This window comes from Eumetopias jubatus, unplaced genomic scaffold (assembly GCF_037043125.1).
Source record: "Eumetopias jubatus isolate StellerSeaLion01/CBP00866 unplaced genomic scaffold, mEumJub1_p1.0 scaffold_1, whole genome shotgun sequence".
Taxonomy (NCBI): Eukaryota; Metazoa; Chordata; class Mammalia; order Carnivora; family Otariidae; genus Eumetopias; species Eumetopias jubatus.
The window spans coordinates 189209501-189222527 of record NW_028274807.1 but is presented as its reverse complement, the minus strand read 5'-3'; the positions used below and the strand labels follow the sequence as shown (position 1 = coordinate 189222527).

Genomic DNA, 13027 nt, shown 5'->3' with positions numbered 1-13027 from the left:
TGGCGTAGCAGTCTTCAAGGCAACCCAGACTTCCAGATCTTGACGGTAATGATGAGACATACCATCCTGTGCACCATAGGCCATGTGTTGCTTTATGCACAGAGACAGAGCAGGGAACCAGTACCAACAAGTCCACACACTCAGGGAGCAAATTTCTAAAGAGGGAAAACAGACAATATGAACACAGTAAACAAGGCACTCTCCCTAGTAAGGGGAGGAAATGGGAGGCTGTACCATCCAAGGAATGGTAAGAGGAGCTGAGGTCCAGGACTTCAAGAGATTTCACTTACCTAGGCTTCTATACAACCAAGACGTGGCTAACCAGAGAAGTAATGGAGCAGAGCCCAGAAGTAGGAGGCACAGTACAAAGTTCAACATCAAATTCTAAGTTAGGGACCAGGTGCTGGGAGGTGGCATCAGCAAAACAGCCACCACCCCTGCCTTCATAGAGCTTACAGTCCAGAGGGACGAGGGCACCGATCAAAAATCAGAGGTTAAATAAAAGCTGTAAAAAAGTAGAAGTTAAGGAAGCTAAAGACACAGGAACTAACCTACATAGGACTAAGAGAAAAGGTCATCATTCTGCTACTGACGCATCTGTGACCCAGAGCAAGTCACTTCCCCTCTCTAGAACCAGGTCTTCAAATTCGTAAATTCAAGGGACAAGACTAGGTGAATTCAACAAACTTCCTTCAAGCTGCCTTCCAACCTATAAAAATTGTCATCTCTTCTTCCACCCATCGACAGACCCCAAACTGCTCTTCTTCCTTCCTTGTTCTCTTTTGTTCTGTTCCTCTGCACCCCTAGGGCAAGGGCTCTGTTCTTGATTTTCATTGCCACATGGCAGAGGGATCAGTTCAGGAGGGAGATGGGCCTGATAGCCCATCAGAGGCAGAAGTGGGTATAGCAAATACCCTGAAGTGAAAAGGGACTGAGTTCTACACATGGAACCTAGTGTCCAGAGAGTGAGTAAACAGGTAAAAGAGAAGCCTATGGAGATGGCAGGCATTAGGGAGGCATTAGCCAGGACCATAACTGATGTTTTGACAAGACAGAAGGAAAAAGAAGTCGGGAAGCAGGTGCTCAGAGCAGCATGTCAACAGAAGGAAGGTCTGGACAGCAAAGAGCACACCTCCGATCACAGTAGTAAGATTCAGGGACAGAGCCATCACCCAGACAATACAATCCAGGCTCCATACTTTGATCTCCAGGCCCTATGCAGCCAGGCCAACCTCACCCAGTGCCAGCCCCTCTTCAGTCTCTATAGCCTACCACAGAGGCCTTCTTTCATCCCTTTGAGCATGTCAAGCTCTTTCCCCAAGTAAGGCCCGGGTACAGGCTGTTCCTTCTGCCTGGAATACCACTGCACCGGCTCTTCATAGGGCTGCCTCCCACTCGTCCTTTACTTAGGTCTCAGCTCAAACATCAGCTCCTCCTCTCTGGCTACCCTATCTTAATAGGTTACCCACCGCCTTTTATATCACAGTACCTTCAACTCTTCCCTCCTAGTACTTGGCATCTTATATGTGCATTTGTTTGCCTGAATATTGTCCATCTCCTCCACTGGACTCCTGAGGGCAGGGACTGTGCCTGCCTTGTTCACCGAGGTAGAACCACAGTTAGCACAGTGCCTGACATACAACAGGCCTCAGTAAATGCTTCCTGAGTGAATATGTTAATGATGAGCAAGGAAATGACTCACACGCAATAAGAACTGGCAAGAATATAGTTGGAGATTAGGTACAGAAACTGGGACTCGAGGCAGGTCAGAGATTATCCAGGTAGGAGCCCAGTGAGATCCATGGTCAGCGCAAGCATCAGCATCGACTCGGATTTGCTATTGGACCTGTTACCAGGCTGTCATCCCACATTCTACCTGCCTGCTTACCTTAACTTCCAGGTATTACATACTTCCAAATCCTGGGCCCACTCTCCACTTAACCTGCCCCTGGTGCGGGCAGCTCCTACCACACCAAGAGAGTGTCACAGAAACCTGGCCAACCCCAAGTACCAGATGCTGCTGTGCAGACCCCTCAAATCCAGTGATCTGTATTATAATCGTGAGAGTAACTAATACATGCCAAGGGCTTTATACACACAGCCTATTCAACCCTCACAGCATCCATAGTCAGCTACCACTGTAACCCCCAATTTAAAAGTGAAGAAATAGACTTAGTCAAGAAACCTACCCATGGTCCCACATCTGGTAACTGGTAGAGGCACTTGCCTTCGTTTATAGATCTCGATCTCTGAGCTCAAAAATAATAAAAACGCGGGCGCCTGGGTAGCTCAGTTAAGCGACTGCCTTCACCTCGGGTCATAATCTTGGAGTCCAGGGATCGAGTCCCGCATAGGGCTCCCTGCTCGGCAGGGAATCTGCTTCTCCCTCTGACCCTACCCCTTCTTGTGCTCTCTCTCTCTCATTCTCTCTCTCAAATAAATAAAATCTTTAAAAATAATAAAAGTGAAAAATATAATAATAATAAAAATAAAAGCTAACATTTACTAAGAAATTACTATATGAGAGGTGCTGTGCTAATATTTTATATAGATCATCCCATTTTCTTCATACCTACCTATGAGGTATGTACTACTATATCCATTCTGGAGAAGAAAATAAAATTCTGCAAAGCAAAACTACTTGCCCAAGATCACCCTCACACTTGTAACAGAGTGACACATGTATTTGTGAACCCTAAGCAATGCTATTTATTCATGACATTAAAACAGAATAGCAACAGAGTAGGAGCCATAAGGAACTGGAGCCTTGCTTTCCAAGTGTGGCCCACGGACCAGCAGCATTTGCATTACCTGGGAGCTTTTAAGACATGCAGAAGCTTCTGGCCTCACCAGGCCTTTGCATATAGTTCCAGCCAGTCCCCAACCCACAGGAGTTGGACTCAGCTGTTTCATCTGCGCTAGGAAGCCAAACACAGCTAATTCCTCTAGGCCAGGGAAGCGTTGGCCGGTTGTCCCTCCAAGTTCAGAGCCTAGAGGAAGCCGTAGCTTAGAAGAAGCTTTCTGCCCTGCCCCAAGGGGCCTAGAGACAGCTTCAGCTGCAGATTTCTCTGTGGCCACTGGCTGCTGAAGCTTCCGGGCCTTGATATTACCTGCTCAGTCAGCAGATCCCAGCAACTGTGATTTCAAAGCGCAGGGTCCACCTGTTGTTTTGGTACCCCAGGATCACTTCCCCTCTTCTGAAGGTTCCAGGACCTCCCATTGATCAGGGCGGCCTCTCTGTGTAAGGACCACACAAGCTGTGCACAGCACAACTCCGGAGGGCACCATTCACAGACATATTTGTAAAAACAAAAAACGTTCCATCCCCCTCCACCCAACCATCTTTTTTTGTTGTTATACCTCTTCATAGGCTCTGCATGTCTTTCCACCTCTCGGTTGCCTTTTCCTGCCCTCCTTAGGATCACTACCTCTCCATCCACCAGCTTCATTCCCGGGAGAACTTGAACAGGAATTGCCCAGGCTCCAGAGTTGAGAGAAACAACCTTACTCCAGCAGGTTCCAGCCCCCCTCCTCTGCCTGTCCTCTGGGCTCCAAGCACAGACACAATCGCCTGCTTCTGGGTATCATTTAAATGTCTCCTGGCACAGCCAAGTAGGTACCATCCTGCTTTAATGTGGGGACTTAAGACAGCATTGAGTTCTGGGTTTGGGGAGTGGGGTTCCCAAAATGAAGACATGGTAAGAAGACTTTAAGTCTTGCAGAAAATGAAAATTTTGTTCTTACCATATACCACACACTTCAGTGATTAAATGACTGCAGACCATACTGTCCTCCAAACTGTGCCCAACTAAAATATGCATGCATTAAACCTCATGAGGGAGTACTGATACTTCCACATTATCTATGATAGGTTTTAGCTCCAATAGCTTTGAGTCTGAGAAACTGCAAAATACACTGAATTTTAATGGAAATCTGATTGTTAATAAAAAGAGGTAAATCCATAACAAGGAACACTAATAAACACATAAATAGACTCAGAAAGAGTCTTTAAGTTCCAGAATACCATCAACGTGGGCCTTTTGCAAACCTCTTAGCAAGTTTCTCGTTTTTCTTTTCATTCCTACTTATATATCATTAAAAGAAAACTTTGGCCTATGTACAAAATATCCCTAAAATATGTAATTTTTTAACTTTATTTTAAACCCTCCAACAAAAACAGCTTTTCCCACTCTCTTTTTCTCTCTGTTAAGTCAACACAGTAGAAAAATAAAACAACTACATTGTGAAATGACCTCCTAGTGAGTAAAAAGGCTCAGGAAAGGCTGAAAAATGAAATTATGGTGCAGGTAATAGAAATTCAGGCCAAGAATGCTCCTGGATGTTGGATATAAGGTTTTAAATACAAATATTCAGATACAAACAAACCTAAGGACATATATTTTCTATAAGGAAAAAGAAACTTTTAAAAGGAAAGGGTCCCCATACATTATGGATAATCCAGCAAATTAAAGACATTTAACCAAATTAGCCTAATTATTCTGCCATGAAATGGAGGGTGAGGGTACCTATAAAAAAAAAAATTAAATGGGCTCCCCCTGCTCAGCGGGGAGTCTGCTTCTCCCTCTCCCTCTGCTGCTCCCCCTGCTTGTGCTCTCGCTCTGTCAAATAAGTAAATAAAATCTTTTTTAAAAAATTAAAAATGAAACTAATCTTTATAATAGGTAGCTTCTCTGGAAGCATTCATTTCAGGCTACTGAATTAGAATGTACAAATGTTACTGGTTAAGCCCCACGCTGGGCATGGAACCTACTTAATTAAAAAAAAATTTTTTTTTTAATAAAAATTTAAAGAATGTTACTGGTTAAAATGGGTTGTAGTTTATCTGAACAATAGTTTAAACCTTTACGGTAACACAGCCACAGCTCATGAAAGCATGTAACTCAGTTTCTTTCTTTTGAACGTAGTTTTAATGGGTTAATATTTTTTTCAGCTATGAGGAATAAAACAAACTAATTATCAGGTAGAGAAACACAGCCTGAAACAAAACTGAGAATCCTGACTCAAGTGAGCACTCCTAGAGATACAAGGGCACTGGGGGAGAGAGTGGGGCATGGATTTCACTTCAAAAAAATCCCAGAACACAACCTATAGTTAGTTCATCAAATTCCAGGAGAGCTTTGTGACAAGGCTTATCATCTCTTTCACGCCCAAAGCCTTCAAAATGCTACTTTCTAGATACTTCTCTCCCCGCAAAGGACTTTCACCTGTTAGACTATACCTGATTCATTTCATGATGTTCTGTTGTTAGAATCAGTTGTTCTCATTCCTAAATGCACTTCAGAATCACATGGGAAACTTAAAAAGGAAAATACCAATGCCTACCTCCCCTTCACACTCTGATTCAATTTCTCTGGATGGGACCAGCCCCCGGCGACTTGAACTTGCAGCAAGGGTTGAGAACCATTGGTTGAAAAGCAATCCAAACAGGTTAAAATTATGTAAAGAAGGAGGCACTATAATTGGGCTTAAATAAATTTACATGAGGAGGCAAAGTGCCTCAAATTCCCATCGTAATCAGATATAAGATGGTACTTTAGGATCCCAGGGTTTTTTTCCATCAAATTTAGACAGTCTCGATTACACAGGAGAAATATATCTAGTTGCCCATAATACTCAAGTTTTTACCAAGGACTGAAGAAGTTTGGCACTTCACATGCGAGATAAAAACAAAAATGGTACAATTAAAAGTGATCTATTCCAGGGGTGCCTGGGTGGCTCAGTCAGTTAAGTGACTGACTCTTGATTTCGACTCAGGTCATGATCTCAGGATTGTGAGATCGAGCCCTGCATCAGGCTCTGCACTGGGCATGGAGCCTGCTTAAGATTCTCTCTCTCCCTCTCCTTCTTCCCCTCTTCCCTCTCTCCCTCACCCCCCCCCAAAAAAAGTGATCTATTCCATCTAGTATTCAAAATATGATTTTTAAAAAAAAGGTAACATGGAGCAGGGTGCACGAGGTCAGACTTATTAACAACAATAAGAGTAAATTCGAAGCTACTGTTTCTTGAGTGCCAAGCACGCTCTATGGGTTGCCTCACTGGAAACCTAAAACACTGCTCTGCAAGAGGAATTATTACCTCCATTTCACAGATAATAAGGAAACTGAGGCTAAGGCTCCGTGAGACTAGGACACCTTTCACAGAATCACACTGCAAGTGACTAATAGAAGCAAGACTAGAATCCAGGTCTGTGACTCTCTGGAGTCCATTCTCTTAACCACTACCATCTCTCATCTAGACCACTCAAGAGTCTCCTCAGTACTGGCTCCTCAAAGTACAGTCCACAGACCAGCAGCATCAGCCTGTTAGAAATCCTGAACTTCTGGCCCATTCCAGATGTACAGAATCAGAACCCACAGCTTAAGATCAGCAGGAGATTCATATGCACATTAAAGTTAAAAAACACAGGCCTACCTGGACAATTCTCTCTCACAAATTCATCATCTTTACTACAACCACACTTTTATTTTTTTTTTAAGATTTTATTTATTTATTTGACAGAGACACAACGAGAGAGGGAACACAAGCAGGGGGAGTGGGAGAGAGAGAAGGAGGCTTCCCGCGGAGCAGGGAGCCCGATGCGGGGCTCGATCCCAGGACCCTGGGATCATGACCTGAGCTGAAGGCAGACGCTTAACGACTGAGCCACCCAGGCGCCCCTGCATCCACACTTCTAAAAAACAAATCCTATCATTTCATTTCCCCAGTTAAGACTGTTAAATGGTTTCCCAAATGCCCTTGGAATAAAGTCCAGAATGCTTTTACAATACAGGTAACTGGACTTTGCGTAATATCTCTGGTGCGTGCCTATGCAGCCTGATCCCCCCACATCCCCCCAATCCAGTGATTTTTATACCCCAGACACAGAGATCTTCTTTCCACTCATCGAATCCCAATAACCTCCTCTTCCTTTCCTACTTCCTCCCTCCCTTCCCTCCTTTCTGCCTTCCTGCTTTCCTTCCTTCCTCTAAGCTCTTCCCTGCCTAAAACTGACCACCACCCACCACCACAACCAACTCATGTCAGCCACATTCACTGCTGTATCTCCAGCGAGTAACAGTGCAGTGCCTGGCACAGAGCTAGGAGCAGGATAAATGTGCTGAATAAGTACATGCTTAGGCTACTGAACAGCAAAGGCTGTTCCCTTTGCGCATCTGCTCTTTACTCTTTCCCATTTTTCCTTTCCTGTCCCCTACACCAGAGACCTCTCTTCTCTCACTCACCTCCTTATCAGTAACCTCATGGCTGTTGCAGTTGTCAGCCTTAGAGAGACACGCTGCCATGCCCACATGTCCATTGCCCTGCGGTTACTCACCAACAGGGTGATGACTGTTTCACTTTAACCCTGAGACACCTGGAATAGGCCCAGTCCTTTCCAGAAGTAGACAGAAGACCCCACCAACAGGGGCAGGCCACTTTTCAATCCAAGATTCAATAAAGAGATGGAACCACAGATCAGGGACCTCTCAGAAGGCAACATAAAGTCAAAAGCTTCACTATCGCTCTACCCACACAGAGTATGACTGAGCCAACAAGATCGATTATCAAAGTTGTGGTTAACTTCATACTTTAAATGGGATGGCCAACCTTGCTATTCTAAGAAACCAAATGGCAAATCCTTTTATGAAGCAGATACCTGCCTCAAGTTTAAATGGTGAATAACCACGATGTATTTTCATATATTGTTTACATTAATAACAAAAATAAGAGCTACTATTCATCTGTTGAGTACAAGCTACTGAGTACCTGACAACACACTCAAGGTTTTAAAAACACTATCTTATTTAATCTTTATCCTCACTTAATGGGTAGAAATGCTTATAATCCCTATTTTACAGAAGAAACCAAGGGCTAAGTTACCTGCCTCTTAGGGCAGGGCTGGGATTTAAATCATAGGCCTCCAACTACCACTCCCTATGGCTCTTTGCTATGTTTTGCTATTTGGATCACTTTCTCATCTGAGAAATCACAGACATGAACATTCCCAAAGAAACAGCCCCTTAGAAGATGACCTCAAAGGCTGAGATTTTTCTTCGCAATGTAGACATTGAAAGGAAAGTAACCTGCCACATCTTATATTTCAAAGCATTTCTATCTTAAAAGAGATTCAAGAAAAAGATGTGGGAACAGAGCTCAGGGGTGCTTATGAATGCAATTTCACAAATATTTTTTCAGTAGCTACCTGTGGTCAAGCACGTGCTGGAAGCTGTTAGCTGGGAGAGTGCTGGGCAGGGCAGGGTGCTACAGGAAGGGATGGGGAGACCATCGCCCATAGTGACTGTTTCAGGAATGTTTAGCCAATAATTTATAAAAATGTTAGTTTATTATCTAACTAGGTAGAAAGCAACTTTCACACACACGAGGTGAGTTACCTGCTTTAGTATCTATGAATACATAATTGAAAGGGACTGTGTGTCTTCTAAAACAGAAGTAGTACATAATTCAAACAACTCATGTGTTCCTTTCTGATACCCCATATTAGAGGGTCAAACCGTAACTTGTATGAATACAAACACAGTATCAGATTTTGTTCTCAAGGGTCTGAAAGAACAAAAGAGAAAAAAGCACTGGGAGCCAAAACAAGACATTCCCAAAATAGAAAGGGAGCATACTGAAGTCACACGTATATACAAATAAAGAGAGGAGTACAGAAACATTTCCTAAAGAATTCCAGCAAACACTTACAGAGATAAGAATAGGATGAGAACACCAAGTAAAAGAAATCATGAGCCTGAAAGGTCACATACATTACTATGAGGCCTCCAGAAACCTGTCTCCTTGCAGAAAGGGCATGAGATGAAGATCATGGATCCCCCTCCTCATTTATAAAATGAAGGAGTTAGATTAGATGATTTTTAAGGTCCTTCTAGCCCTAACCCATTAGCTACTTTAATCCATGTGGCCCCTTCACCTGAAGAAAAATGAGCATATAAAGATGTTCAAAAAACTTTTGTTGAGGGGCGCCTGGGTGGCTGTTGGTTGAGCATCTGCCTTCGGCTCAGGTCATGATCCTGTAGTCCTGGGATCAAGCCCCCGCATCAGGATCCCTGCTCAGTGGAGAGCCTGCTTCTCCCTCTGCCCCTCACCCTCTCTCTGTCTCTCTCTCTCTCTCAAATAAATAAATAAAATCTTAAAAAAAAACTTTTGTTGAATTAATGAAACATTACAACCTTACCAATAAGAAGAGACTTTACAACAACTGGTCCTGGCCTGTGGCCTACAAAGAACAAATTAGAAGAGAAACCATTATCTAAACAGTTTCACATCTGGTGCTCCTTCTAGCTGACTGCTGGTAGAATGAAAATAACTCTGGACTTGGAAATAAGACACTTGGGTCTAGTCTCATCTCTGACACAAACCAACTTGTGTGACCTTGAGCAAATGGCTTTACCACCTGGGCCAGTTTCCTCATCTCTAAAATAAAGGTGTTATAAAGCTATATATAGCCAACATTTGTGGAACCTTTACTATATGCCAGGAACTGTTCCAAGATCTTTGTCTTAAATTTAAATGATCTCAAAGGTTTTTGCTGCTCTAACATTTAGTCTGACTACAGAGGAAACATGGTATGATGGAAAGATTCCAAATTCTGTACTCAGAAACGTCGGACTCCCTTCTCGCTCTGTTAGGTGGGGTCTTTTTTTTTTTTTTTTTTTAATTTGACAGAGTGAGAGAGAGCACAAGCAGGGAGAGTTGGAGGAGAAGCAGGCTCCCCACTGAGCAGGGAGCCTGATGCTGAGCTCCATCCCAGCACCCTGGAATCATGACCTGAGCTGAAGGCAGAAGCTCCTGACTGAGCCACCCAGGCGCCCCAGGCGGGGTCTTTTTTTAAGCAGAAACTGTTAAACAGACTACGTTATCTGAGTACTTCTGTTCCCTAGCTGAGTTACTTTGGACAAGTTGCTTAACTTAGTTTTCTAATATGTGAAAAGCATATAAAATGGTTCTGTCTCTCATATAGCTTTTGGGAGGATTAAATTATAGTTACTAACTGTAATATATATTAATAAATACACATATATTACATTTTATTACTAGGTGTGTGACCGAGGACAAATCATCTTCTCAAGGTTTTTCCTCAACCACAGATGGGAGGTACGGTGTTATGAAAAGAAGTAATGTGAACATTTTGTAAACTGTCAAATGTTAGTCGTGTTTGAAAGCATGCATATTCCCTAATACTTGGATAAGCCTATACAATACTCCTCTAATACCTGTAACAGCATATACAATCAATGACAACGGCAACAATAATAAAAGACATCTTTACTAGACATATCTCTCCACTCCCCAACAACAAAAGACTTTTTCCTAAACATCTCTCTAGTCCCCGCTCACAGCCGGTGGACACAGAAGGGGGCAGCCAAAAACGCAGGGCCATATGGAAGTTGTAGTTCCGAGTCAAAGGGCCGATCCACAAAACGGCTGAAATGAAACTTCATTTCCCAGGAGACACCTCGCCGCACCAAATGGCACGCTGGGAGATGGAGTCCCAACCCTCCGGGAAACAGGCAGCGGGACTCCAACTCCCAGACGCCTCCGCTACGCAGGCCGCCAGCGGTAAAATGGAGTCGCAGAGGGAGAGTGCGCGCACACCCGGCTTAACAGGTGCGACTAGGGGCCGCTCTTAGTCCCAGGCCCAGCACAGGTGAGGGCCTTTCTACAACCACCGGGATCATTTTCTGCTGGTCCCCAGCACATTTCTTGAGAGATCCGGAATAACAAAGCAGTAAGTTTGCAAGTGGCAGACTTACACAAACAAGACATTTAGCTTTCCGCTCCAACCAGCATCCTTGGGCCACTTGGGCAGAGATCTTTAAGCTCTCTTTTCCAAGATAGAACACTGAGTGGCTGGTCCAAGGTAACACACCAGATGGAGAATTTGATCCTAGAGAGGAGCCTCCAACTCCGGTTCCACTAACCAGCCTCCCCTCTCCACCCCCCTCCCCCCCGGCCCCACACGGATATACGTTTAAAATCCCCACATATTTTTATATAAAAACTACATTAATCCATAAAATGCCAAACGAGCTTGGAATCGAGTTACCCCACCAGAAAGAATTCACTGCTTTTTAAAATGTTTTTAAAACATCAAATGTAAGATAACTCCCAAAATTCTGCCTTCCCTCTACCTACTTGGCTCCTTTCTTTGGCACACGTTCAGCCCCTTCCCTTTGGGGAACCCAGAGCTGGGTGTTTAATACAGTTCTTTGGGGCAGCGACTCCTGCTACTTGCCTGTGAGACTGGCAAACCCTGCAAAAGCGGCCCTTGCCAACTACACCACCAGGTCTGGGCGCTGGGGCGTCCCTGGAACCGCTGGCGTGGTCCCATGCCTCAGTTTACACCCTTATGCAGCAGATGAGGGGCGGGTTAGGGCTGGTGGTCAGAACGGGTCCTGAGGTTCAGGGGATAGAAGGGTCTTTGGGGCAGACACACCACCACCACCACCCCAGGAGCTGTGCAAGCCAGACCCCGCCCCACTGGACTGCGGGTGTATGGACCAGACGCGCGTGGAAAACAAGACCCGCACCCCAGAAACACTCTTCGACTGGGGCTTGCCCCCTGCCCCTACCTTCCAAGATCTTGGCAGCTGGGAAGTGAAAGGCAGAGGGAGGGAGCGCGGGGCAGGAACGGCACCTGGGCGTGTGCCCACGAGGGTGGCCGCCTGAGGGACCCGGGAACAGGAGGGCAAAAGTCCCGCGACTGGACGGAACGGAGAGGGTACTACAATTCCCAGATGGCGCCGCGGCGGGGGCGGAATCTAAGATGGCCGCTGGCCTGAGGACAGAAGTGAGGGCCAATAGGCATAAAGTATGCGCCTACACCGAGCCAATCAGAAGCTATAATGACAATAACTCTGATTCAGGGGTGAGAAATATTGTTTCTCTCCGGAGAGCAGCTGAGGTGACAATCCCGTTGGAAAGGGATTTTTGTCATAAACTTCACAATCTTTCTTTTTTTCCAAATGGCAAAAGAAATAAGATTCTTCAGGCTGTGCTGCCTTTTTTTCCTCCTTATTTCCTCCTAAACGTGTTTAACTTACCACCCCTCCCCCGCCACGCCCCACTACTCCTCACAGGTTGGATTTTCTTTCACTTCCTCTACTCACTCTGGATCGTGTTTGAATCCTTAAGCCTTCTTTTCTTTATGTTTTTCTCATAACACGGGCTCGCAGACCTTTACTTGATCGACTTTACGACTACGCTCGGCCTTTCCTGGAATCCTAACTAAAATTGCACCGGGAACTCCCTTGTCCCTTCCTTCCTTTTTTTGTGCTATTTTTCTACTTAGCACTTGTACTTACCAAACACTGTATGTAATTCATTTATCTTTTTTTATCGTCCTGTCCTCCAGAATGAAAGATCTAGGCAGATGAAGATTTTTGTTCTGCTTACTGCAATACTTCTAGCACCTGGAAGTATGTTTGGTATATATATAGTAGGCACTCAGTAAATATACTTTAATTGAATGAAATCTAGAGTAGCCTTTACTTTCTATTCTCCCTTTCTTCAGTGCAGATCAATTAAATCCATCTCTTGACGACCATGGGGTCCTTGTGCTTGCTCTCTTTTCAAATTCAAAATCATTCTCTCAATATAGTCTAGAATGCTGGAGAAATAAATCACTGATTCAGATGCAATTCCTAACTTTAAGGTGTTTCTAGTCTAGAGGAGTATGAGAAATAAACTTAATTTTGCAATAAATGCAATTGCAAATTTCAGAGCAGCTAAATAATTGCACAAGGTCATGCAGCTCATAAGCAGGGACTAGAATCCTGGCCTTCAGACTCTTGGTACTACATACCATGCTTCTTATAGCAACCTCCCATCAGGATTGCCTGCTTCTCTTCTCTTTCCTACCAAACCTAGTTCTAAGGAAGAAAATATATTTGCCAGTCATCTTTTACATTTAAGGAGAAACAAAGAGCAATTACACTTGGACAAACACTGAGATATTTCCCTACTTATCCTGACACCATTTACCTTTTTCTTTTTTTTTTTTTTAAGA

At 44.2% G+C, this 13027-nt stretch overlaps 1 protein-coding gene across 2 annotated transcripts in view; it reads right to left on the bottom strand.

The window, feature by feature from the left end:
• The window catches only part of FHIT (fragile histidine triad diadenosine triphosphatase), a 1452058-nt gene extending 1440343 nt beyond the window's left edge, over positions 1–11715 (bottom strand). For both annotated transcript variants that reach the window (XM_088027739.1, XM_088027740.1), the window contains exon 1: positions 11592–11715. The gene's annotated coding sequence lies outside the window, so the exon portion shown is untranslated. The remainder of the gene's footprint in view (positions 1–11591) is intronic.
• Positions 11716–13027: the final 1312 nt, after the last annotated feature.